The sequence below is a fragment of the Apodemus sylvaticus genome, chromosome 3 (genome assembly GCF_947179515.1).
Source record: "Apodemus sylvaticus chromosome 3, mApoSyl1.1, whole genome shotgun sequence".
NCBI lineage: Eukaryota > Metazoa > Chordata > Mammalia > Rodentia > Muridae > Apodemus > Apodemus sylvaticus.
Window position 1 is genome coordinate 153,020,993 of NC_067474.1, and position 26,455 is coordinate 153,047,447.

Here is a 26,455-nt window from a genome sequence, read left to right on the forward strand (position 1 = left end):
GGAACCTGGTCTTCTAGAAATAAATTCCACCCAACCCTAACACTGTTGGATGACCTTACAGAACGAGGATGTGGATGCGGCCCAGACAACAATCGCTGAGAACAAGCAAAAGAAACTTATTCTAAGTACTACCTTTCAGAAACTAAAGTCAAGGTCCCATGCACAAGGGAGGCTGGGGACTTGCCTAGAGCTGAACAGCTTCTGCCGTAAACTGTTGTCTGAGTCCTGCCGTCCCAAGGACAGCGTCTCCATCTTGCTGGAAGGGTCAAACAAGTTCATGTTCCCAAGGCCCAGGAATGAACACCTATCCCATTTTTCAAAATGTTTTCTTGACTGTTAACTGGTAAAGGATATAGAAATGACTGTTATCTAAGCCAAGATGCATACGTTGTAAAATGATATAGCCCATTGCCTGTTAAGCCCTAATTAACTACGCGCAGCTGACCCACTCCCTTGTCCCCTTATCATTCTGAGCTCCACACCTAATAGACATTAGGAGAAGGAATTAAGGAGCTTGAGGTCGGGGGCTGGAGAGATGGCTCAGTGGTTAAGAGCATGGACTGCTCTTCCCAAGGTCCTGCGTTCAAATCCCAGCAACCACATGGTGGCTCACAACCATTTGTAAAGAGATCTGGTGCCTTGTGGGGTGTCTGAAGACAGCTACAGTGTACTTACATATAATAAATAAATACATCTTTAAAAAAAAAAGGTGCTTGAGGTCAGGTGCCCTGGGTACCACTCAGCCTCCGTCAAAACACAACTGGGTACCGGTGAAGTTCACCGCAGCTCACCCTTGCGTTGTGTCTCCATCCTTTAAAAAGGCAATATAGCTTCTCCACCGGGCTGCAGTTTGGATCCTGAACTGGCCGCTTCCCCAACTGCTCAGAAAATAAAGCTGTTGTTTTTTTAAGCTCTGTATCCGAAGTGAGTTTCCTGGGCTTCCACCCCCAAACCCAACACGCTGAGCTGGTGGGCGGGACCACACCCTGCCTGGCGCTCTGTGTCTCTTTGGTCTTGCATTTAAACTGTTCTCACTTCAGGATCACAAAGACGGACTTGAGGCGCTCACTCAGTCTCTTTGTTCCTCTTCCCCGTGTACTCACATTGACTACTTTTTTTTTTTTGGAGGTGGGGTTTCAAGACAGGGTTTCTCTGTGTAGCCCAGACTGTCCTGGAACCCACTCTGTAGAGCAGGCTGGCCTTGAACTCAGGGATCCACCTCTTTTAGTGCTGGGATTAAAGGTGCGCGCCACCACTGCTGGGCTAATTTGGCTCTTTTTATTGGCTTATTGAGGGTTGGCACTAGTCCTGTTTCGGAGCACACAGGTGGTAACCTCCCAAGTTGGATAACAACATGTTTTTCTGGGTTACTCTCCCTGCTAGACAGGGAAGGGACACTGGATCTTCTGGGGTCTTGTTAAATAGCCATTTCTTCCTAATTGAAACACTCTAGAGGGAGCTAGGAGGCTCTTAAGACTCAGGAGATAAAGGAAACACACAAGGCCCAGGAGGCTCCTGAAACTTACACAATTTAGAGCTGGTCCCAGCATGGTTTTAAACAGTAATGGTTGCCAGGATAGGAGATCCTCTGGGGTTGAACTGCCTGCAAATATCGTGGGACAGCAAGAAAATGTTTTTTTTTTTTTTTCAGTGGCAGCTGACTTGGAGTCGCCCACGCTCCTGTAAGTAACTCCAGTAAACTCACTGGGTCACTAAGTGGCATCTGGGTGGATCCATTTCTGAGTGGAGGTCTGTTGTTGACGTCCCATCTGGTATAAAACAGGCATCCATCCATGTCTTCTCAGGGAAGGCAAGTCACAACAGATCCATGCACAGGAGGCACAGGATGGAGCTCTACACAGCATCTCCACTCTGATCTCCTTGACTCACTGAAGTTCTAGGTAAAATTGCTCTTTTCTCTTGCATGCTTGGCCCCAAGAGGGCCTGATCACCCAGGCCACACAGCTGGGAGGTAGTCTGTTGACAGGGAACCAAGGTCTGGCTCAGCGATGTACTCATGCCCCCCTATCCTGAGCTAATACCCCCTTCCTAACATTGTCAGTCCCCACCATAGGTCTCAAGTTCAGCCAGTCAGTACACACATCCTGCTCGCCACAGGGATTGGTTCAGGGGTCCATGTGTGACCTCAGTAGGACCAATCTGATTGGGACTCAGGAATGGTCTGGGTATACTGATGCTGTAGCCCAGAGCAGCCTCGCGGTTGGTCGTTTTGCAGCAGACTGGGAAGGGTGAGGAAAAAATGCAGACTCGTGGTTTTTAGAACAGCTGAATCCAGCTGTGCCTGAAGCAGAACTGTTCTTGGATCGTCAACTAAAACCAAAACTCCTGTTGCGTCAGTTGAATCAAATCATCGTTTATGTGTGCATTTGCATGTGGAGGTCCATGTTAGGTGTCGTTTCTTGAGCACCGTCCATTTTATTTACTGAGACAGCCTCTCACTGAACCCCTAGTTTGCCCATTCAGGTGTGCTGCCTGACTATGGAACCCCTGGGATTTGTCTGTCTTCACCTCCCCTGCAATGGGATTACAAGCGTATACCACCACACCCAGCTTGTACATGGGTGCTGGGAATTAGACTCAGGGCTTTGTGTTTGCAGAGCAAACACCTTATTGATTGAGCCAACTCCCCAGCTTCCTTGAGCCAGATCTTTAGCTCACTGTGGGGAGAGCATCCTCTAACTAACATGGGTCTCTGCTCTTGGCTGTGACCATGACCATGCCCGGGCTCAGAGTCCTTTGACCTGAGATTGGTTTATCTTCTAGCTTTAAAGATGCCAGCATTAGGACTCAGACAGGGTGGCTACACCTCACTTCTGACTTGTCCTCAGAACCTTTCCCACCTAGGCCATCCTCGGAGACACCCACTGTCTCAGAGAGCCATCGCCCAGGGCCTGATCACACACCTGCACAGGTCTCCATGCCAAGCTAGGAGGAAGGTGCAGGGTGGATTCCCTTCTCAGTCTCTCATGGAGGTGGCACAGAGAAACTGCCTCCTGGGAGTTGTGACCTGAGAGTGCCCTAGGCTTTGCGAGGTCAGCCAGGGGCTCTTCCCACACCCTCTCACCCTGGTGAGAGGCAGCAGCACCAGGTGACTGCATCTGTGTGCCAGCTGGTGCAAACACTTCAGCAAAGTCCTGACCCTCAGTTCTTACAGCCACCCCAGGGCCTGGGTTTGAATCCCAGGTTTGCACATGGTAGCTGTGTGACTTGGGTGAGTCACTCGACCCTCTGTGCCTCAGCCCTCCCTCCTGTAAGCTGGGATGTTGAACGATAGACGCTGGGATGAGGAGTCAGTACACATGTCTGGGCCAGAGTAAGTGTTGTATGCAGACTACTGTTCTCAGCTTACGGGAGGAAAACCCAAGGTTGGAACCTGGCCTTGGGACGCGGTCACGAGATGCAGGGGGCCTCCCAGATGTTGCTTGGGACACAGTCACGAGATGCAGGGGGCCTCCCAGATGTTGCTTGGGACGCGGTCATGAGATGCAGGGGACCTCCCAGATGTTGCTTGCATCTGCACTGCTCCCTAGGGAGACTGACAGTTGTCCAGTCACCATGACATCACAGTCCTGGTATACACTTGTGACACACATGGTGTGATTGAGAGACTTTATGTCAGCTGCAGAGTTGATGTACACACACACACACACACACACACTCTCACACACACATAAATACATGTACACACACACCCTCTCACACACACATAAATGCATGTGCACACACACACACGCACACATACACACTCTCACACACACACATAAATACATGTACACATACACACACTCTCACACACACACATAAATACATGTACACACACACACACTCACACACACATAAATACATGTGCACACACATACGCACACAAGAACACATGTTCTGTACATACACATGCACCCCTACATTCTCTCATATATAAATACATGTGCACACCCTGTATGTACACACACACATACACATAAATATATGTGCATGCATGCTGTTGAGTGCACACACACACACAAGTATACATGTTCTGTATATACATATATGCCCATACTCACACATATAAATACATATGCAGATGCCCTGTGTGCACATATATTCACACAAGTACACATGCACACACACACAACTAAATGTCATGCTGCTTTTTATCTATCCTACAGAGCCCACGTGCCTTCATGTGCATGGGCACACACACACACTCACACACACACTCATACTCATGCCCACCCCATCCCCACACTACTTTGGGTACATGTAGAGGCCAGAGGAATCCTGGCTGTTGTTCCTCCGTCATTGCCTTCCCTGCTTTGGAGGCGAGGCCTCTGACTGGCTTGGAATACTCTATTTGATGAGGCTGGTTGACCATGAGCCCCAGGGGTCTCTCTACCTCTGCCTCTGTGGTTACAGCGCAGCCTGGCTTACATGGGCTCTGGGACAGAACTCTGCTTCTTCTTCTTTTTTTTTTTTTTCCGAGACAGGGTTTCTCTGTATAGCCCTGGCTGTCCTGGAACTCACTCTGTAGACCAGGCTGGCCTCGCACTCAGAAATCCGCCTGCCCCTGCCTCCCAAGTGCTGGGATTACAGGCGTGCGCCACCACCATCAAGCAGAACTCTGGTTCTTAAGTTTGTATTGCAAATGCTTTCCTGACTAAGCCACACCTCCTGGGTTTTAATATAATTAAAGTGATTGCTTTGTATGTGTTTGTATTTGTGTGTCATGTGTGTGTGTGTGTGTGTGTCTGTCTGTATGTCTGTCTGTCTGACTGCAGAGGGTAGCGGATTCCCTGGAACTGGAGTTACAAGCAGTAGTGAGCCTCATGGAGTTGGATGACTAGGAATTGAACCCAGGTCCTCTGGAAGGGCAGTAAGTGCTCTTAACCACCGAGCCATCTCTTCAACCCTAATTATTTTTGAGAGTCTTTAGCCCAGGCTCACCTTAAACTCATGGTGATTCTCTTGCTCCAGCCTCCTGGGATCCAGGCCCAGCCTGTGTGTTTGTGTGTGTGTGTGTGTGTGTGTGTGTGTGTGTGTGTGTGAGGGAGATCTACAGCTCACATTCTGTGGTGTTGGATGGCACCAGCCCAGGCCCTTCTCTACCCTGACCCTGCTGTACGGAGGTGGGGTGAATGGGCGATTGTCACAGGGTGGCCTTGTGAGTCCTCTGTGGGCTCCTCCAGTAAGTGTATGAGGAGCAAGCAGGAACTGACAGTCTGAGATCCTCACAGACCCGGGGACACTAGGACTCTGTTTGTCCTCTCGCCAGTCCTACCTAAGTCCCTCCCTACCTCCCCACTCACCACCCACCCACCTCTCTGCCCAGAGACTTCCGGGGAGGCCATGTGCCTGACTCTCTAGTCAGCTTGAGGGATGCGTCTGTCAAGCACTGTAGCCAGGAAGAAAGCCCATTCCTGCTCTGGGGACCTCCTAGTCCAGGAATCATCTCTGCAGCTTCCTGATTCTGTACTCCAATACCCTCCTCCAAGCCTACCTGGTGTCTAACCTGCAACAGTCATGCTGCTGGGTCAGCCTCCTGCACTGTTGGCTCTGTCCTGTATGTTTTTCTCAAGATCTGGCTAGGCATGGAGGTTCTGTGTAAACAACAAAGAAATTTCTGGAGTGACTAGGTTCTTAACATACCCTCTGCTTTCCAGCTCGTGAGCACTTTAAGAACTCTTTCACATTTAGTTTATTCTATGTATATGGGTGTTTTGCCTGCCTGTGTGTGCATCACAGGTGTGCAGTACCCATGGAGGCCAGAAGAGGGCGTCATGTCCTTTTGAGTTGGAATTACAGACATTTATTTGAGAGTCAGCCATTGCAGGTGCTGGGAACCAAACCCAGGTCCTCTGGAAGAGCAGTCAGTTCTCTTAACCACTGAGCCATGCCCCAACTCCCAGTTCACGAGCGCTTTTGTGCCTATAATCTTAAGTGATAGGCTGCCAAGGGCAGCTGTGGCTGGTCTCAGAGAGCTGGGCCTGCTATCTTCCCAGCCCCGGGGAACTGTCTAGAGTATGCATTTCCAGTCTTTCCAGAGTAGACAGACGAGACATTGCTACAGAGCGTCCCCAGGGAGACCCGGCTCTGATGCCATCCTGGGTGCCCACTCTTTGTGGTGGGTGGGGACAGGGAGGCTGGGTCCCTGTTCTCTGGGAAACCCAATGGGAGAGGCTGGGAATTGGAGGTCAGAGGGCAGCTCCACGATGCCTCAGCAAACCCAGCTTTGATTATACCGGGTCCTTTGTCTCAGCAGAGGCGAGCTACCCAACGGGCAGTGCTTTTCTCTGGCCTGGATCTCTGGGATGGTGGACCACTGCACTGCCACTGTACCCAGTGAATGAAAGATTGATGGGGAAAGGCCTGGAACGTTCTCAGAGCAGCAATCCCAATTCAGTGTTCGGGGGGAGCCCCCAAGTCTCCCCTCCCCCCTTGCTTAGTCCCCATGTCCCTGTGCAGAGCACATGCTTGTGAGGTGTGACTGGGTCATTGACCTGGGAAGACTGGAGACCCTCTAGGGAGGGACTGCTGTGGAGAGTGCTTCTTAGCCGGAACGGTGAGGACCCCAAGATGAGGTGGCCAGGGAGCCTCCGTTTACCTCAGAGGACCCTCTCTCCTCTCCCGCTGCAGAGAACCAGCACATAGAAAGAGCAGGGAGAGAATAAAGCCAGGAGAGTCTTGAGACCCCGGATGGAGGATGGAGGCTGACCCGGCGGCCGGCGGCGGCTTCACATCCCCGACTGTGACGGAAGCCTGAATCCTACAGAACCCAGCACAAAACCTCTCCGGCGGTCTCTAGACAGCCTGATGGGCTCCCCGGCCGGGCTCCTGCTCCCCGGTTCCCCTTTTGAGATCCACAGGGACTTCATCCCTCACTGTCACTAAGATCCCGCTGGTCTGAGCGGCTCCGTGGGGCGGGGAGGGGAGTTGATGGCACTGTGAAGCCCGCGTCAGGAATAGACCCAAAGCAGCCACGCGGACTACCAATGGCCAATGAGCTTCACTGACTGTTGCCAAGAGAGACGTGCGTGTGTGTGCGTGTGTGTGTGTGTGCACATGCGCCAAGAGGCAGAGGCCCAGGGCTGAAGAACAGCAAGAGTCACTTGCCCACCTTCTAGCCTGAGCTGCTTGTTAGATTCATGGAGCCGGTCATGTCACCCGCGGCCAGGCTCTCCTCACTATTTTTTTTTTGGGGGGGGGGTTGGATTTGTTTTTTTTTTTTCAAGACAGGGTTTCTCTGTGTAGCCCTGGCTGCCCTGGAACTCACTCTGTAGACCAGGCTGGCCTTGAACTCAGAAATCCACCTGCCTCTGCCTCCCAGAGTGCTGGGATTACAGGCGTGTGCCACCACCGCCCGTCTTCTCGCTAATTTTTTTTTAAATGTCCTATCTCCAAAGAGTACCCCAGAAAGATTCTGCACACACCTCTCTTCTGGGCCAGGCCCTGAACAGAGGCCAAATAATCAACCCAAAGGCCCCAGCTCTAGGCAAACACCAGGCAGCCAGGAAGAAAGACCGAGGTGAGGTACCCAGCGCACCTCAAAGATAGATAGCCCCCCCATGGGTGTGTCCCAGGGCACTGGGGGGGGGACTCAGCTGAGTGGAGGTAGGTAGGAAGGAAGCCTGGACAGTGGCCACACCATTGTCCCCAGGAGGTACAGCTGGCCCTACCCTCCTCGGGGCCATCAAACACATCCAGTCTCTTTATTGACAAAAAAAGTTCCATTTATTTCCTTACTTTTACATGTTGAGGGAGAAGATCATGCTACTGAGATCAGAATGTGGAAATCAGTTCTCTCCCCACCCCCCACGTGGGTCTCAAGGACTAGACTCAGGTCATCCGGCTTGGTAGCTCCGCCATCTTGCTTGCCCGCAGATGGCTTTCTGTGGGCTCTCTAGCTTTGCCCAGGAACACTCCATCACGTCATCATTGGCGCTGGCCGGAAAATGGACGCTAAGGTCAGGTGGAGGGATTACCTGCAGGCCTCAATTATCCCAGCTTTAGTTGTTATCTGTTGATCTAGGCCTGGTTTTGTTACCCGGGAGTTACTGTATTATCCAAACACAACTGTTGGCAGGAGGGCCTCCCGGGAGAAACAGGCCCCCTTTCCTGCCTCCACCCCTGTCTCTCCCGGCCCAGCGCTTCCTCCCAAACACCAGGTTTCCAGAGAGTAACTTAGCTCACCCCTTTCCTGAGCTGCAGGAACGAGACCCTCCCAGGAGACTCCACCTAGGTGGCCTGACCGCCTCCCAGAGGGGTTGTTGGCTAGCTTTTTAAAGAATCAATAAACAGAAACTGCAAGTTCCTGCAGGGAACCAAAGTCTATTCTGTGGGGGAAGGTAACGCTTTAGGGGAGCGTCAACTCTAACAGGCACATAACCGGACCCGGACCATGCAGAAACAGGGAGCCTAGGGGGTGACTAAGACTCAGGACCCCCAACCCTTGCCTCACACACTCCCGTGTTGAACCTGGGAATGGGCTAAAGCTAGGGGTATTTGTGTTTGGTGAGCACTCCCCCCCCCCCCAGAGTCCTGATGCGAGAGCCACAGTGGGGGCATTTTATCCCAAGCAGGTCCTTGAGGCCAGACAGCAAGAAGTCAGACCAGAGCCCCAGGGTCACAGCTTGGGGTCACAGTCTGGCTAGGCTAACTCCCAGTGAATGCTCAGCTTAGCCCCGGGTTGGGCCCTAGTGATTGGGGAAACACAGGACTTGAGGCAGGAGCATGCCTGGGAGCTCTCACAACTCAAAACCTCAGCAGTGGGTCCCATGCAAAGTGAACATGCAGACCCCTCACTCAGGAGCCCCTCCCCCCCCAAGGGTGGGGGAGCTGGCAAACATAGACATTCAAGCAAACTTCTGGGCCCTGTGTGGCTGTGCAGCCACACACCCACGCAGTCGGCTTTGTCAACTTGCTCGGTGGGGGCCTGAAAAAAGCAGTGCTGTTGGGCGACTTAGATAGGAGAATTCTGCACTCCTCCTTGGGTAGACAGGGGTTGAGATCCAGACTTTGGTAGGTTGGTGCTATCAAAAGCCCCAGTGGCTCTGGCCTTCTCTTGGCTTCTGGCTGCCAAGAGCCCTCTCCTGCCCCGGCTGTCACGCAGGCTTCACGTGGTCTTTGCTCTGCACATGCTCTGAACACTGTGTCCGGCGTTCCCCCTTTTAGCAGAATCCCAGTTGTCTTGGGTTAGGGTTATACCCAAGATATCTATCTATCTATCTATCTATCTATCTATCTATCTATCTATCCATCTGTCCATCCATCCATCTATCATCCATCAATCTATCCATCCATCTATCTGTCCATCCACCCATCTATCCATCCATCCACCCATCTATCCATCCATCCATCCATCCATCCAGCCAGCCAGCCAGCCAGCCAGTCACCCCACCTGTCTGTCTGTCTATCTATCTATCTATCTATCTATCTATCTATCTATCTATCTATCTATCTATCTGTCTATCCATCCATAAGAGAAAGTCTCATGTAGCCCGGACCTGACCCTGAAGTCACTATGTAGCCAAAGGTAACCTTAAGCTCTTGGTCCTCTCGTGTCGCCCTCCCTACTGCCGGGACAACAGGGGCACTAACACACAGTTACTCTGTGCTGGGAGATCCAACCCAGGGCTTTAAGTCTGCCAGACAAGCACTCTGACCACTGAGTCACATCCCACACCCATGGCCTCCTACAACCTGACCCCTCTCTAGAGGGATCTTTCCTATCTGCCTCAGGACACTCTGAGGGTGACCTGGACAGTAGGAACCCGTCAGACTTTTCTTAGAGATGCAGCCCTCACATAAACCCTGTGGACAGATCCCCTTTGGTTTTGGCTCTGCACAGTGGATGTTAACAGACACCTGATTTATATCAGCTCCCTCCCTCTCTCCCTGGTGAGGAGACCTGCTGCCTCACCTCCCTGGTGAGGAGGCTGCCGAGGCCTCCTGTATCTTGGGAACACTTTTGCCGGAGTTGGGGTGAACCCTCAGGACCTAACAGTTGATAGACTCATCCTACACTGCTTTGAGGGCTGGGGGTACCCAAGGCGGCTTTGAGAGAGGGACTCTGCCCGATGCCACACCCAGTGGTGAGCAGCTACCTCCAGTGGTCACAGCAGTAACTCAGCTCCCTCTGCCTATTCTCCACGGGGCAGCCACTGCCTGAGAGTGACAGCTGACAGGGTCTCTTTCTCCAAAAGGATGGCACTGATGAAGCTGTAACATGTCTCTGCTCAGTGGCATTTGACACTCACTCGTAGTGGGACTGAGAAGGGCTGGGTCACTGGCAGCCACTTTGTAGTTGTCCTGTGGCTTGGGACAGTTGGAGTTCCGTGACCGACTGATAAACAAGAGTTCAGCGGCCAGCGAGCCAGCTTTACCTCGGCCCAGGATCTTGGTAACACAGCCCAGGCCTGGTTCTCCTGGGAGACTCTGAGGCCTCGTGAATGCTCTCCCTGACACCCATAAAGGGACAGGCAAGCTTGCGGCCTGACAGGTGGGGTCCCCAGCACGGTACTGTGGGGAGAGGCTGGGTCTTGGCACGGCACCTGGCACACACCTGGGGCTCCTGTTTTGGCTCAACCTGGGATGGTGTCATCATCATTTTTTCCGAATGAGCACAAACTGCCTTTAAGAAACAGGGCCCAGCTCCAGGCTCTGGCCTTCTCCTCCCGTGGCTTGCTTTTTTTTTTTTTTTTCTTTTTTTTCCCCTCCTCTTAATGAGTGATGAGCTAGGTAAGAGAATGGTGGTGCCCTTAGAAGGTCAAGGCGTTGCCCGGGCCCTGACTCAACACCTCGGTCCCCAAGCACGCACCTTGCTTGTTAACAGCGTCCCAGGTGCCACCCCTTGTGGGAGGGTGGACCCCTGCCCCCCACCCTTCGTGTTTGGAAGGCTGACTCAGCGGTGAGGTCACCCTTGGCTTGGGACTCAGACAAGCACCTTCTTGCCTGGCCTGTTGGGTTCCCACTGGCACCCAGCTCCACCTGGGCTGGCTGGCACCTGCACATGTGGTCAGTGAGCAGAGGCAGGTACCTGCCCGTCTGCTGGCCTGGTTTCCTCTCTGTGCGTTCTTAACCCATCCCTGGAGTCCAGAGACTCTGATGTTTGGCCAGACTCTGTGGGCACACCTTGCTCTCAGAAAGGGGATGCTTGGATGAGCTTTGGATGGTACACTGAAAGCCGCTAAGGATGGAGAAGAGGTCTGTCAATCACAGGGAACAGAAACCCAGAGACATGTGCAGGGAACCAGAGACACGTCCAGGGAGCAAGAATGAGAGATTGAGGCAGACTGCAGGGCTGGGCGGTGGACGTCTCTGCAGCACATCCCGGGCCTCAGACCAGGACGCTGGAGTCCTAGGAGGGTTTGAACCCCAGTGGTGTAGCTAGACTTCATTTTTAGGATCTCACTGCTGACCACAGGGTTGGGAAGCTGGACAGAGGCATGAAGGCAGATGGTAGGGAGCCATGAGAGTTCTCCAGGGCAGGAAGGGGAAGATTCTGGACCACGGCAGGGCAAGGGACTGAGCATGGAAGATGGCTTCAAGTTCAGGGCCTCAGCCACAGAAAAGGCCTTTCTTAGCTGACAGTGTTCTCTGTCCTATTTCTGACCCCAGTGTCACTTCATAAGATTCCTGACAGACCAGAGTGCCACCCCTTAGATGCTACAATCCAAAGTGTGACCGACCAGCACAGAGGACCACAGAGACCCTGTTCTTCAGCTTCTACCGTGTGAGGTCCTTTCCAATCCAGGACTGGCAAAGCCTTATCCACAGCACCCTGGCTCTGGATATTGTCAGCAATATGGGAGTGGGCTTGGTGTCAGGTCCGGGGTACCCCACTTCCCACAGTGAGCCCTGCAGGTTCCCAGACTCTCTGTGCTCCCAGCTCTTTCCTATAATGTCAGGAGAGACTTAATGTGGTCGGGGTAGCCTGCACTACCAGTGCTGTGTTGTGGTAGTGACCAAGAGCCCTTGTTTTTCTTGCCTGCCAGTCACCCGGCTACTGGAGGGTGGGTAACTGTGGATACAGGGCTCCACTCTCAGCTGCCGTCAGGTGTCTGGCCCACATGTGGACCAGCTCCATGTGACAGGCCACTGAGTTCTGACCTCTTTGGCACTTTACGCCTTTGGTTACATCATTCCTGAGAGGCTGGGGACAAGGCAGGCTGTGGCCCCTGCTCATCAGTACTGACAGCACCCCACGAGGCTGAAATCCACCCCCCCACCACCACCACCAGGAAGTGAGTCCCTGTGCACACTGCGGGAGCTATTAGGGCGGCCACTAATGTCACCTCCTGTCTGTAGACCGGTGTCCAGATCTATTTCCGAGGGCTTGGATCTAAGGCCCACGTGCGAATAAACCGAAATATTGGGGAACATGAGACTGGTCTGTCAAGGTGCCCCCAGAGAGGATCTTGGGAAAAGCCTCACTGCTATAAATCCTGGAGGGTGCTCGCTTTCTGCTGAGACACCGCAGGGCAGGGACCCGGGGAGCAGGAAGGCTCTTCTCTGTCTGGTTAGCCCGTAAGACTCCAGGACCATAGGTAACTTGAGCTGAGAACGCTTTAGCCTCTTTTGCCTTCTCTCGGGTGGGTCTCTATTCCCTCCTCCCTCCCTTCTTTCTTGAGGCAGGGCCTCCTGTAGCCCTGACCTCGAACTCCTATGGAGGCTGGCCTTGAACTCGTGCCCACCTTCCCAGGGCCCAGGATCCAGCTTATGTGGCGCTGAGTTGGAACCCAGGGCTTCGTGTGTGCTAGGCAAGCACTCTACCCAACGGGCTGCAGCTCAGCCTCTTTTTTCTCTCTCCCCTCCCCTCCCTGCCCCTCCCCTCCTCTCCCCACCCCTCTTTTGCCTTCCCTTTTCTCTTTCATGCAGTACTAAACTCAGCTCTTAAACACAGACAAGGACTTATACTAGACATAGCTTCTACCACAGAGCCACACAATCCCAGTTTGCATTTTTCGGGGGGTGGGGGGGTCATAAAAGCGAATGAACTGACAGACTAGCTAACAATCCAGAGAGGGTCAAGTTCAGCGACCATGTGACCTACAAGCCCCTGGAACCTTGACAATGCCTGGTCTGGAAAAGAAACCCACAGCATCAGCGCACATCACCACAATCCTGATCAAAGCAGCAGTGTGTGTGTGTGTGTGTGTGTGTGCCCTTTGGAAGGTAACACATGTCCTCCCCCTTAGCAGGCAGGGCTCCAGGAGTCTTTTCTCTCTAGGTGTGCGTCACGCAGAAAGAGGCCGGGTATGGTTCAGTGGACAGAGTGCTTGCTTAGAATGCAGGAGAGCCTGACGTTGGCCCCAGCATGGTAAAAATAAGACAGAACAAAATAAAATAAAATAATTTTTAAAAACAAACAAACAAACAAACACCTATCCCACCTATGGGTTGAGTACTGTGCAAGACTCTTTCCCTCCCTCTGTTTCTCCCTCCCTCCCTCCTTCCTCCCTCCTTCCCTTCTCCCTTTCTCCTTCTCTCCCTCCTTCCCTTCCCTTCTCCCTCCCTCCCTCCCTTCCTCCCCTGTCATCAGGGAAATGTGGGGATGAACGAGGGGCCGGGTACCAAGTGCACGCCAAGGAACTGCATTCAACCCTGTCATGAAAAACCCTCGAGGGTCCACGTGTCCATGCCAGGCACGTGGACAGCGTCTGTGGGCAGGAGGGATGAGGCGAGGGGGCTGGATAGAGATGAGGAGGCTGTCGCAATCCCGCAGGCCCACACCTCCCTGCCCAGACTGCCAAACCGGTAGAAGGCATTGGGAAACAATTCCCGAGTGGGGCTGGGGTGCGGAGACAGAGGGACATCCCTTGCTTCCTCTTAGTCACAGGATTCAACTTTCAGTACATCTTTCAAGCATTAGTCATGCCTGAGATAATCCTGACTTTCCTAGCACCCAGGACAACTGAGGCAGGGAGCCAGGGAGGCAGGTAGGCACAGACCTCAGCCTGCCTACCGCCAACCCCCTCCCAGGGCTGAGCTGCCCGCAGGCCTGGCTCATCTGTGCCTCGTAGCTCTAGGGTTTGGGCAAAGCACATCATGGTTAAATATTAGCAGTATTGCTCTGTGACCTCGGGGTGGTCTCTCTCTCTCTCTCTCTCTCTCTCTCTCTCGATGCCAGTCTCCTTGTCCTAAACTGAGAGATGGAATGGGTTTGTATGTGTACATAAGGATTGATTGCATAGATAATGTTCATAAACCGTGCAGTAGGGGCTGGGGAAACCACTTAGTGGGCAAAAAAGTGCATTCTGCCCAAGCCTGAAGACTTGAGTTCGGATCCCCAGGACCTACAAGCTGGATGATGAGAGCCGTGTCTGTGATCCCAGCACTCCCTCGGCAAGATGGGAGGCATAGTCTCAGGAGCTTCTCCTGGAACCTTACGTGCAAGGCAGCCTGGAGTATACAGCATGGTTTCAAAGAAGAAAGATTCTACCTTAGAAAACAAGGTAGAGAAGTTGGGAGCCAGCCCTGGGGTTGTCTTCTGAACGCTACACCACCACCGAGCCTTCATATGCAAAGATAAACAAAAACAAATAAGTATGCTTTAAAAAAAAAAAAAGACCAGCATTTACAACAGGCAGCCAGTAGGACTGTTGCCTCCTTTCTAGGTATACAAGGAAGCCATGCGAGCCTGGCTCTGCCCTTTAGAGCTTCTGGGCTGCTGAGGTAACCGAGACAAAGCTACACCCTTGCGAGAGACAATTAGATTCGCTCACAGACAATATCGAATAACATGACAAGATTCTGCCCTGCCCTTGGGAACATAGTTTATCCCCCACACCCTTGTAGTTTCCTGAGTTAGCTTGTTAGCTATGCTCTGGCTATATGGGGTTTCTGGACACTTCATTAAGCATACTGGGTCTTACTGAGGATCTCTGACCAGGGAGTCCCCTCCTCCCAGGACCCTGTTCTTACTGCCATCCCGGTTTTCTTGGTACTTGGGAGCCAGGTATATGGGTCACCCTCGCTACTCTCCGAGCTAGACTGGAGCAGCCCAACCTAATGTTCGCACCACCTCAGATGCACCCTAACTCCCCTGGAAAAGATCGGGTAACTCTCCAGGCAAGAATGAATTTGATTCGCTTTAATTAAAGGGGGCAGGGGCGTTGAGTTGGCTCAGTGGGGAAAGGGGCTTGCTGCCAAGCCTGACAATCTGAGTTTGATCCCTGGACCCACAAGTTAGAAAGAGGAACCAAACTCCTCCAAGTCGTCCTTTGACCTCCTCACATACGCCGTGGCCCATGTATGTATGCACATGAATGCATGCACACAAACTTTTTTATTTTTAAAGATTTATTTATTATATGTAAGTACACTGTAGCTGTCCTCAAACACCAGAAGAGGGCGTCAGATCTCATTACAGATGGTTGTGAGCCACCATGTGGTTGCTGGGATTTGAACTCAGGACCTTTGGAAGAGCAGTCAGTGCTCTTAACCTCTGAGCCATCTCTCCAGCCCACGCACACAAACTTTAAAAAAAAAAAGTAATAATAATTTAAAAAGACACCCAGTCGCCTGACCCTTTGGTGGGCACGGAGAGGCAGGAAGCGTTCAAGAACGTGAAGCTGGCTCCCAGCGTCTTTATGATCTCAGCTTCTCGGAGTCTGACCCCCCCTGTCTCCCTCTCTCAGAAGGGGCTGATGGCCCCCTGCGCGGTGCCCTCAGTGTTCCAGGCTCTTGGAGCCTGGTCATTGCTTTGCAGTTAGTTACTGGGTCATGTGCCTTCCGGCCCCGTGGACCGGGAGGCTGTATCCATGGTAACGCCTCTTTTGCCCAGTCTTGCCTGGAAAGTTGACAGCACGTAGTGCGTGGATGTGAGAGCAGACGTGAACTAGGTCACAGGCTCCAGCCCGCCCGTCCCTTAGTTTTCTCCTCCGCGATGACTCTCTCTGCACATTTGGTGAAAGGCGCTCATGTCGAGCTGTCCATCCGGTGGCCATCAATTAACTCTCACGGCACGTCACAGCCAAACACCAGCACCCCCAAATCTCCCTCCTGTCCCTCCGTAGTTTGTCTCCACCCTTGGATGGCTTCTGAGTTGATGCTGTCCCCAAAGTTTCCCTTTCCTAGAATTCATGTAAATAAATCCCCACGACCTGTGTCTTGGGATCTCTTCCCCTTAACATGATGATTTTGAGGTCTGCCCCCCCCCTTTGATGCCCAGCGGCCTACCATTGTCACATTGTATCTGAGGATGTTCAACATTGTTCCGAATTGTATCAACCTGTTGATATATGGCCAGGGTTGTGGGTTTGTACAAACTCTTGTGGGATGTGTTTTTAGTTCCCTCAGGTAGAGATGTTGGAAGCATCTCTAGTTCTCCAAGCCAAAAATCTCAGAACCTGAGACTTTGAGACAGCTACTATGATGATGCTGTTTAAGTGGAAAATTCCACTTGGGTGACAGGTCTCGGTCTAAACAAAGGCTCACTAAAAAACATGGTGGAGAGTTAGCTCAGGGCTGGTGTGGAAGGTGGGTGTGAAATGTGAGGGACCTGTGGCCGAGTCTGGTCCTCTGCCAGAGATGTCTCCCTAGGAGCATGCAAGTGCTTTAAAACAATAGTAAATCTCAAAACCCTTGAGATTCTGAGTATTTCAGAGGAGGCGGTCTCACTTGCGTTAGGAAGAGTTAGGGACTCACTTTAGGAAGTCCAACTGGCTGTGGTGTCTCTCTGAGTGGCCGTGGCGTGTCCCAGCACAGTGGGAAGGGCACCTGGGTCCACCTCTCCCTCTGCCCCATTGCTTGGTGTAGTCAGCTCCATTCTGGTTTTTGTCTTAGCCTTTCTGACAGCAGTGTGCATGGAAAGGCGGACGACAGGCATTCCTACCTCAGCTTGGGATTCTCCGTTAAAAGTGGTAGCAGCTGTGAGTTCTCCTGGCCGCCCTTTACTGGGTGAGGAACTGAGTTCCCTGAGTTCCTGGTGTGTGGAGGGTTTTGACTGAGGGAAAGCTGAATTTGTTGAATCATCTCTTCTTTTTTCTTTTCTTTCTTTCTCTTGGTTCTTTGTTGTTTTGGTGAGGATATTTTGTGACCTTTAGCTGATAATATGCTAAGGTTTTACCAACGATTTTATAGTATCTTAAATTTTTTATGTGGATGGATGCCTGAGTGTGTGCATATGTACCAAGTGCAAAGTCTCACTGGGTTGTGAGCTGCCTGCCACTCAGGTGCTGGGAACTGAACCTGTATCCATTGGAAGAGCAGCCATTGATCTCGTGAGCCATCTCTCTGCATCCCCAGTTTCATAGTTTTGACACATAGACCCAGACACACATCTACATACATGTGTGCACACATACTGTGACCCGCCCCCCCAACATCACATCAAGTTAATTAACAAGTTGTCTTCTGTCCTTTTTCTCCTATTGGTTCTGAGATGAGGTGTGATGTAGTCTTATCCAGACTGGCTTGTAATCCTCCTGCCTCTGCCTCCCGAGTGCTGGGATTATAGGCATGTGCCACCGTGCTCAACCCATGTCCTTGTGTCCATTCCAGTATTGTTTGTTTGGTTTTTGAGACAAGTTTTCTGTCTGGAAACGCTGTGGACCAGGTTGGCCTCAAACTCAGAGATCTGCCTGCCTCTGCCTCCCTAGAGCTGAGATTAAAGATGTGTGCCTCCACTGTCTGGCTGCGGTACAGTTTTTAAACATTCATTCTTTATTATTATCATCATCATCATTACAGGTATTATCTATGTGTATAAGTGTGTTTCCAGCATGTATGTGTACCACCTGTGGCTGTACACCCAGAGCAGCCAGAAGAAGGTCTTGGATTCCCTAGAGTGACAGACATGCGGGTGCTGGGAATTGAACCTGGGTCTTCCTGAAGAACAGCCAGTGCTCTTAAGTACTGAGCCATCTTTCTGGGCTCTGCTATAATTATATCTCTTAGAATCTGATTTGGGTCTTGTTTGTATCTTTCATTCTCTATATAACTTGTTCAGTCTTGCCAGGCAATGGCGGTGCACACCCATAATCCTAACGCTTAGTGGGCAGAGACCAGGGGAATGTGAGTTCAGGCTAGCCTGGGATGCAGAATGAGATCCTGTTTCAAAAAATTAAACTAAAGCTGGGCAGTGGTGGCGCACACCTTTAATCCTAGCATTTGGGGAGGCAGAGGCAGGCAGATTTCTGAGTTTGAGGCCAGCCTGGTCTACAGAGTGAGTTCCAGGACAGCCAGGGCTACACAGGGAAACCCTGTCTCGAAAAGTCAAAATATATATATATATATATATATATATATATATATATATATATATATATAAAACCAAAACTAAACATCAACACACACACACACACACACACACACACACACACACACGGATTCTAATCTTTCCTCTAGCTTTTAAAGAAATGGATATAGTTATCGTAATTGAAATATTCATAGTCTGCTCATTTTCACGTCTATGTTTACTAACGGCTACATTTTGCAAGCCCAGGAATGATCGACTTGTGAATTTTGCCTTGCTAGATGCTAAAGGTTTTCTCTTCCCAAATCTTGGTCCATTTTCCGCTACTACAGTAAAACACCTGAGGCTGGATTCTTTATAATGAAATTGAGGGTTATTTGGCTTATAATTCTGGTGACTGGAAACTTCAAATAGTATGGCGCCCACATCCTGGTAGATAGTACCCTGGCTGTGCCACACCATGGGGAAGATGAGTTAAGGGACCCTGCTCTCTGCAGAAGGGGGTGCGTGGGAACAAGCAGCACGAAAGTCTCGAGGGAGTGGCTAGCTATACTTCCGTCTCCCATCTGGTCTTGGCTCAGTACAAGTTTCCGGTACATCTTACAGATACCACACTAGACGCCAAACGTCCAGGGCAGGAATCCTGGAGGACGCATGCACCTCACCATACAATCCTGGTCCCCCACCCCTAGCTCTGGACATGATTAACCTGCATAGAAAGAAACAGAGTCAGATTGACCTTTTCCTTGTATGTGTGCCTGGGGCGGTTGGAGCCGGGTCCCTTGTAGCCCAGGCTAGCCTCATACTCCATAGCTGAAGTGGGACTTGAACTTTTGATCCTCCTGCGTCCATCTCCAGAGTGCTGGGATTACAGGTGTGCGCCACCATGCCTGGTTTGTTCCGTGCTGAAGACTAACTCCAGGGCCTCACGCATGCTTGGCAAGTGCTCTATCTAACGGCCACGTCCTCAGGCACCAAAATCCAGTCCCCGTTCCTGCAGGATGGAAGCCAAGGGAAAAGACAAGGAAGCACTGTTCTCTTTTCGCGTGTTAACTACCACATATTGCTCCCATCAGTGCTCACGGTAATCACATTGTCTGTCATACTTTGTACTCACGTATATTGTATATATCATAAAATTACGATAAAGTATAATTCACTTTGACTGTTGGCCAAGCTCCGTGTAAGTGCTTTAGGAATGGTCCTCATTCAATGCCTCCAAGCCAAGAATGTCAAAAACTCACTTGAGGCGAGGCCGGAGCAGTGGCTCAGTGGTTAGCGCACTGGCTGCCCTTGCAGGGGACCAGCGTTCAATTCCCAGCACTCACGTGGTGGCTCACGACCATCCGAACTCCAGATCCAAGGGATCCAACGTCCTCTCCTGACCTGTTGTGAGTATTATGCATGCAGATGGTACACAGACATACACACAATCACCCATATACATAAAACAATAAAACATCTAAAGCAAACACCTCCCTTGGATGGAGAAAGGGCCACTCTGCCCAGCCATTGGCCAGACTGAAATGACAGACTCGAATAGAACCAACCTCAAGGTTACCATGGATAGCAAGGGTATGTATGTCTTAGCCTGAGATTAGAGTCAGCCATGTTTGTGGGTGACGTCTGTCACACTCACTGAGAAATGTCTCCTCATTCATTGTCAGCCAGCAGCTTGTGTTCAGGAGTCTCGGAAGATGAGGGAGGCCCTGAGAGTCACAGCTGCTCCTGATTCCCAGACCCCAGGGCAGTGTTTCAGCAAAGGCTTTTTGGACGCCATCTTAACTGTGTTTTTTGAAGGAAACAGGACTTTGGATGTGCATTGCGATCTAGACTGTACGGAGCCCTTCTCACGGGGCTCTGCTTGATGCCAGCGTGACTGAGTTCCGTCCTACAACATTCTCGAGCACCTCTGTCTTTGCCTGTCTTTGCTCTGGGGTATCTTCTCCCTTGTGGCCATAGGTCAACAAATGCGACTCCATCGGATCTCAGGCTTGTCATAGTCGCCTGGGGTGAGCTTCTACTTCAAGATTTCCTTCGAGAAGCCCAGGCTCCAAGCCACCCCCATGACCAGCTTTACCAAACTTAGCTTTCTATAGGGAGGGCCAGAGGGGTAGGCAGAGCCCAGGCTGGCCAGCCATATTTAAACGGAGCTAGTATTAGAAGCTGCAGTCCTAGCAAAACCTCAGTCTGCTCCCCTCCCTTCTCCCCCTTCCCTTTCTTCTCTTCCCTTTCCCCTCCCCTCCTCGTCCCCCCACTTCCCTTCCTCCCCTTTCTGACTGGGCCTTGCTATGTAGCCCAGGCTCTGAACTCACGATCCTCCTGCCTCAGCCTCCTGAGTGCTGCGGTCGCTTGCATGCGCCTCACTACCTACCAGCTCCGTCTTCCAGTCTTGCTATGCATCGGTAACCGTGGAAGCCCAGTGGAGTGTCTTGGATCAGTGACAGCCTGGGTCTGCCTTCCTTTGACAGGTCTCTCTAATGGTTCCACAGCCCTACAGGTTTCAGTTGGAGTGTGAGCCTGGTGCTTCCTGGTGACCTTTATTTAACCCCAGGCTTGGCTGCATCGCTCTAGTCAACGGAGGTAGGTGGTAATGGAGCATGAAGTGGCTAAGCGTGTGGTTGGCCCTTGTTTAAAGTGACTCTCTTTCTAAGGGAGGGGTTGCCTGCGCCACCCAGCTCCTAGATAGCCTGGGCTTACCTGCATTTAGAGTTCCCACTGCGGGCCACCGCTGTTCCCCACAGACCTGTTTGCACCTGTCTCCTAAGACTCCATGACATCAGGGGGACTCTCCCAGATGCTGGGGGCTCCAGCGAACCCCCGCACCCCCGGGGGTGGAGGTCTTCGTAGGTCTTGTCTTGCTCGGGGCTCACATTACCCCATTTCACAGCCCAGAACACTAAGGCTGTGAGCAGAGAGGGAGCTAACCCAGATAGGGATCTCCAGTGCCAGGACAAGTGAGCTCTGCCACTTCCGGGCCCTGCTGCCTGGCCCTGGTCAGTCCAGGGGCCAACTGGAGTGTGAGCACAGGCTAGACCCTTTCCTGTACTGTGATTGGCACCATTGTATGCAGAGCCCAGGCTGTCCTACATCATCAGCATCGGAAATCCCGGATGCCTCAGGTGATCTGGGCTGAGCACCGCTGGGCACAAGACAGGAGCCACAGATGCTTAGGGTCGCCTCCTTGCTTCCCTCCAAACCCCCACCCCCGTCTCCTTCCTTCTGTGCCCTGAGGGGATGGTGTGGGATGCCTAACTCTAGTTTCAAGAAACTAAACAGAGGATGGGAACAGTTTCTTTTATATATATATTTATTTATATACATTTTTTAAGATTTATTTATTTCATTTATATGAGTACACTGTAGCTGTCTTTACACACCCCCAGAAGAGGGCATCAGATCTCATTACAGATGGTTGTGAGCCACCATGTGGTTGCTAGGAATTGAACTCAGGACCTCTGGAAGAGCAGTCAGTGCTCTTAACCACTGAGCCATCTCTCCAGCCCTTTTTTTTTTTTTAATAAATCTTTTTTTTAAAGATTTATTTCATTTATATGAGTCAGGGAACCGTATCTTCATCCACCTAATTCAGCTTTTTGTAGAGAGACACTTGAGTTACCTAAAGCATCCTTCCACTACATCTGTTATATCTTCAAGAAAACAAAAGGGTAGAAATGGCTCCAACTTGGCATTCATGAAAGACAGCATAGCAATGGAAGCTTCCACAGGCGATGTAGCACTACTTGCCCCCTTCCCCACTCACCCTCCTCCCCATTCTCTCTGCGCCCCACTCGTCCTCCTCCTCACTCATCCTCCTCCCCACTCACCCTCCTCCCTACTCACCCTCCTCCTCACTAACCTTTTTCCCCAGTCACCCTGTTCCCCACTCACCCTCCTCCCCACTCCTCCTCCTCACTCACCCCTCCTTCCCATTCCCCCTTTCCATTCACCCCTCCTCCCCACCCACCCTTCTCTCCACTTGCCCTCTTCCCCTCTCATCCTCCCATTCACTCCCCCTCCCCACTCATCCCCTTCCATGCTCACCCCTCCTCACTCCCCTTACTCCCCCTCCTCCTCGTGTTCCTCCTCCTCCCTACTCTCCTCCTCTTCTCTTTGCTTTATGTATTCCCAGAGCTGTCAGTCCTGATATCCATATTTCTAGGAGCAATTGACCAAGCATTTTTGAGGTTTGGTACAAGGTCAGGTGACAGGTCGCCAGTGGCCGGGGCCTGCCCACTAGGCATATTTTTTGTGAGAGAGAGGGTACCTGGTTTGGAGACCTGCATTTTCTCCTGCCCCAGAAGTGAAAGGATGAGGCTTGTCACAGCTGTGGGTTTCTTACTCTCCAGCATCTTCCCCAGAGTCCCGCCGACACTCCCCGAGGACACAGCCCACAGCCGCCATGCCTTAGGGAAGAGAGTTCTGAGTTTAGCCAGACAAGGGCTGGCCTCCTGTGGTAAGGCCACCTCATGGCTTGTACTGAAGTATTTCAAGTCACAAACTAACCCGTGCTGGAGTTCATCAGATCTCAACAAACAGCTGTCAGATAGACTGACTCCAGATTATCTGCGGGCTCATGGCCTTTTGTCCCCACATAACCGGGATGACAGTGTCGCAGCTCCAAATTAGTTAAGTGGCACCAGTTCATGGCGTTTGCCCTCGAAGTCATTGCTTCACACTGGTCGGCTGCTGGCTCTGTGTCCCCCTGCCGAGGGCTTTTCTCACTGACCTGGGAGAAACCTGGGGCTCCAACGGGCCACCTTCCCACATCCTGTCCCATCAGCCCTCCGTTGGGACATCCTATCCGCCCTGCCTGCTTCCCGCTGGCTGAAATCCTGTTGCAGACTTGCTGGGAACTGAACTCGGGTTCTCACATAGGCTAGGCGAGTGCTGAACACCCAGGTCCGGCCTCTACGGCTGAGCTCTGACCTCAGCGCCAACCCCAAGGGCTTTATTCTTAGTTTATGGACACATTTGACTCAGGAGTGTGAGAATACCCTGTTTACCACCAGAATGTGCACTTTCTAAAATCTTTATTTATATTCTTTCTCTCTCTTTCTCTCTCTTTCTCTCTCTCTGGCGCTCTCTCTTTCTCTCTTTCTGGCTCTCTTTCTGTCTGTCCATCTGTTTCTGTGTGTGCGTGTTGTGTGCACATATGTATGTGTGCCACCGTGTATATGTGTATACCTGGCAGACGTGTAGATATGAGCATGCGCATTGCTCCAGCGTGGTGCCTGACACGGATACGCCTTTTGCTAAGTGCTCGGGGTTAAAGGGTGCGGGGCTTGCATTCTCCAGGCTCCTTCCCACAGCGGCCGGCGACTCCCCAGGAGAAACACGCCCCGAGACATGGCCTCGCATGGGGTCAAGCCTCAGCAGCCAGAGAGGGGCAGAGTCACACAGGAGTTGAACTTGGCTGGGCTTGGGACTCAGCCAGAGGGACCTTTGCACTTCTCTGAGTTGCCAGCTCCCTCTCCAAGCTCGACAGATTAAACAGAAGCAGAAAGTTCAAAGGAAATTGACCTCAAGGCGGTGTTTACCGAAAGATGATGTCACCTCGACTGTGCAGAGAGGCTTTGCTGAAAGAGATGCCTTTGCTATGAATGAGCGGAGCCACCAAGCTGGGACGGGCTCAGCAGGCAGTTTCACTTTATAAGGACTTCATCGGCCCCCTCTGGCGTGGCCTTGTGCCCTGCTCAGTCCTGGGACAGGATACGTGGGGCGAGCCATGGCTGGCTGGATGCTGGGCTTAGCCTGGTGCATGTCCACCCCTTCCCGCCCCTCCTGGAACATGCTCTGTCCTGCACAGAGCCTGCCTCTCCAGTGTCACTAGGTCCAGGACGGCACCAGGGCTGTGTTAGCAGCACCCACCCGAGCACCAGCGGGCCTGGTTGCCGGCTGCTACAGGGGACACCTGGCTCCTGCAAGACTCTAGAGCCCATGACTGTCACCCAGGTCCCGAGACCCCCACCCCAAGCCTCAGGCACCACCAGCCCCTAGCCAGCATTCTTCCTTCTGACCTTCCCCCTCTGCGTCATCAGCCTTTGAAGTGCTGAGGGAGTCTAACCGCAGTTGGCTATGTCCTCTGTGGAACCACAGACATGAGAGCCTCCCTGTTCTGTACAGCTTGGTCGCCTGTAAAAGTCGTGAAGGCTGCCTAGTGGGAGGCTCTGCCCGGCCCTGGGTGAGCCTTCCAGTCTGTGCCTGCTGTCTGTCCCGTCTGTCTCTTCTTTCCAGCTCCCCTACCTGTGAGTCATTGATGTGAAAATGTCAACCCCTGTGGACCAGCTACTCTGGCCCATCAACCCGTCCCACAGCCGAGATTGTGTGTGGATTCTGACAGGGCGCCCTGAGCAACCTGCCTTGCCTCCTTACCGTTCCTCACAGCAGTGTCTGGTGCAGCCAATTCATGACCCACCCAGTTCAGAGCTAGAGGGGATTCTGATGGTTTTCAAGGGTCAGGAATGTGTACCCCTACACCCCTGTAGCCACCCGCAGGTGTGGTGGGTTCACTGTGACCCCAGCCTGCCAGAGACTCTCCTGTGGAGGAGCCTCGGAAATGTGGAGGGGAATTGAAACTACCCCAAGAATTCTTCGCAGCCACCCTAACGTAACAGTAATAGCTGGGTGACGTCACATGGTGGGCCTGTCACGTATGCTCTGTTTCACAGACCTGGATAAGGTCCTAGCTGTGCCTAGGAAGGGAAAGGAACGTGGATGCCAGGGGGCTGAGCCCAAACCGACCCTGGCAGTAACTGGCTGTGGGGGAGTTGCTTGCCCCCTGGAGTCTCAAGTTTTCCATGTATGAGGCAGAGGGTTGAACTGGACAGCCTCTATTCCTTCCAGCTCTGAATCTCAGTGACCCCACAGTCCTGGCACTCAGTGCTCAGGGAGGTATTTGGAGGAGTGGGGGGGGGGGGGAGAGGATTCTGTTGGTGCTGGTAAAGGAATTGGGGGAAGGGCAGCTCTCACACCAGCTGAAACATCAGAGCGGCTGCTGGTGTCCATGAAGACGGCAGACTCGTCTCGGTATCCGGATGGCAGGCTGGGGCATCCATTCACCAGGTGCTTCCCTGCTCTTCATTCACTTGTGTCTTGGTTTCTGCTTTCGATGTTCATTCTCTCACAGCAAGGCGTGGTGCCTGGGAGTTTAAACCCCAAAGCCACTTAGCTTAGGTTTAAATCTTGGCTCTGCCCCGCCCCTTTCCCTTTTTTTTTTTTTCTGTGTGATCTCAGCAAGTGCCTGCCTGGTGGACCACGCTTTGTCAGGTGCTCGCAGCAGAGCCTGACAGATACAAAGTGATCTATAGGGTACTGGTTAGTTTGGTTAGCTAGTGCCGGTTTGTACCAGTTTGACACAAACAGGAGTCACACTGGGAAGAGGAACCTCAACTGAGGAATTGCTTCCTGCAGATTGGCCGGTGTCTGTGGGGCCATTTTGGTTGATGTGAAGAGTGCCCAGCCCACAGTGGGCAATGCCATCTCTGAGCAGGTGGGCCCCACTTATATAAGAAAGTGGGGTGATCAGGCAAGCCAGTAGGGAGCGAACGCGTAAGCAGCACCCCTCCATAGTCCCTGCTTCAAGCTCTTGCCTTGAGCCCCTGCCCGTGGCTTCCCCAACGATGGACTGGACCCTGCAAGCTAAAATTAACCCTTTTTGCTCCGAGTTGGTTTTGGTTAATGTTTGATCCCAGCAACAGAAAGCAAATTAAAACAGCCAGTCACATGGAGTGGTAGGTGCTAGGCTGGGGAGTGACAGGTACTTGAAGAGCAACCCCAGCCTTGAGTTGGTCACAAAGGGCTAAGCCAGTGGTCACCATGGCGGCGCAGGCATGCACAGGTTACCGTGAATTCAGAGACAGGCTGGTATATCTGGGGAAGCTTCCTGACAGAGGCTCCACTTGGTCTGAGCCCCATAAGCCGGGAGTCGGGATGAGGATGGATTAGCAGGAGCCTTTAACCGCTCGCTTGTACAGAGATCTGGTGTGGCTTGTTAAAGGCGGGGCAGGTGGGAGACCAAACTGGGGGAGGAGCAGAACGTGGACCGTGCTGGACACGCCAGGGCAGATGAAGAGGTGGCCATGTCAACTGGATTCCAGGACTCGCTTGAATCAATAAGAAAGTTGCCACCACAGAGAGATGTGCTCATCGCTAAGCTATGAGCCCCACTGCCACACGGGTTCTCTGAGTGCATGATAGGACGCACAAAACAGAAAGCTGAGAGCCAGGGACAGAAGAGGTGTCTAAGACCTTGCTGCCTTT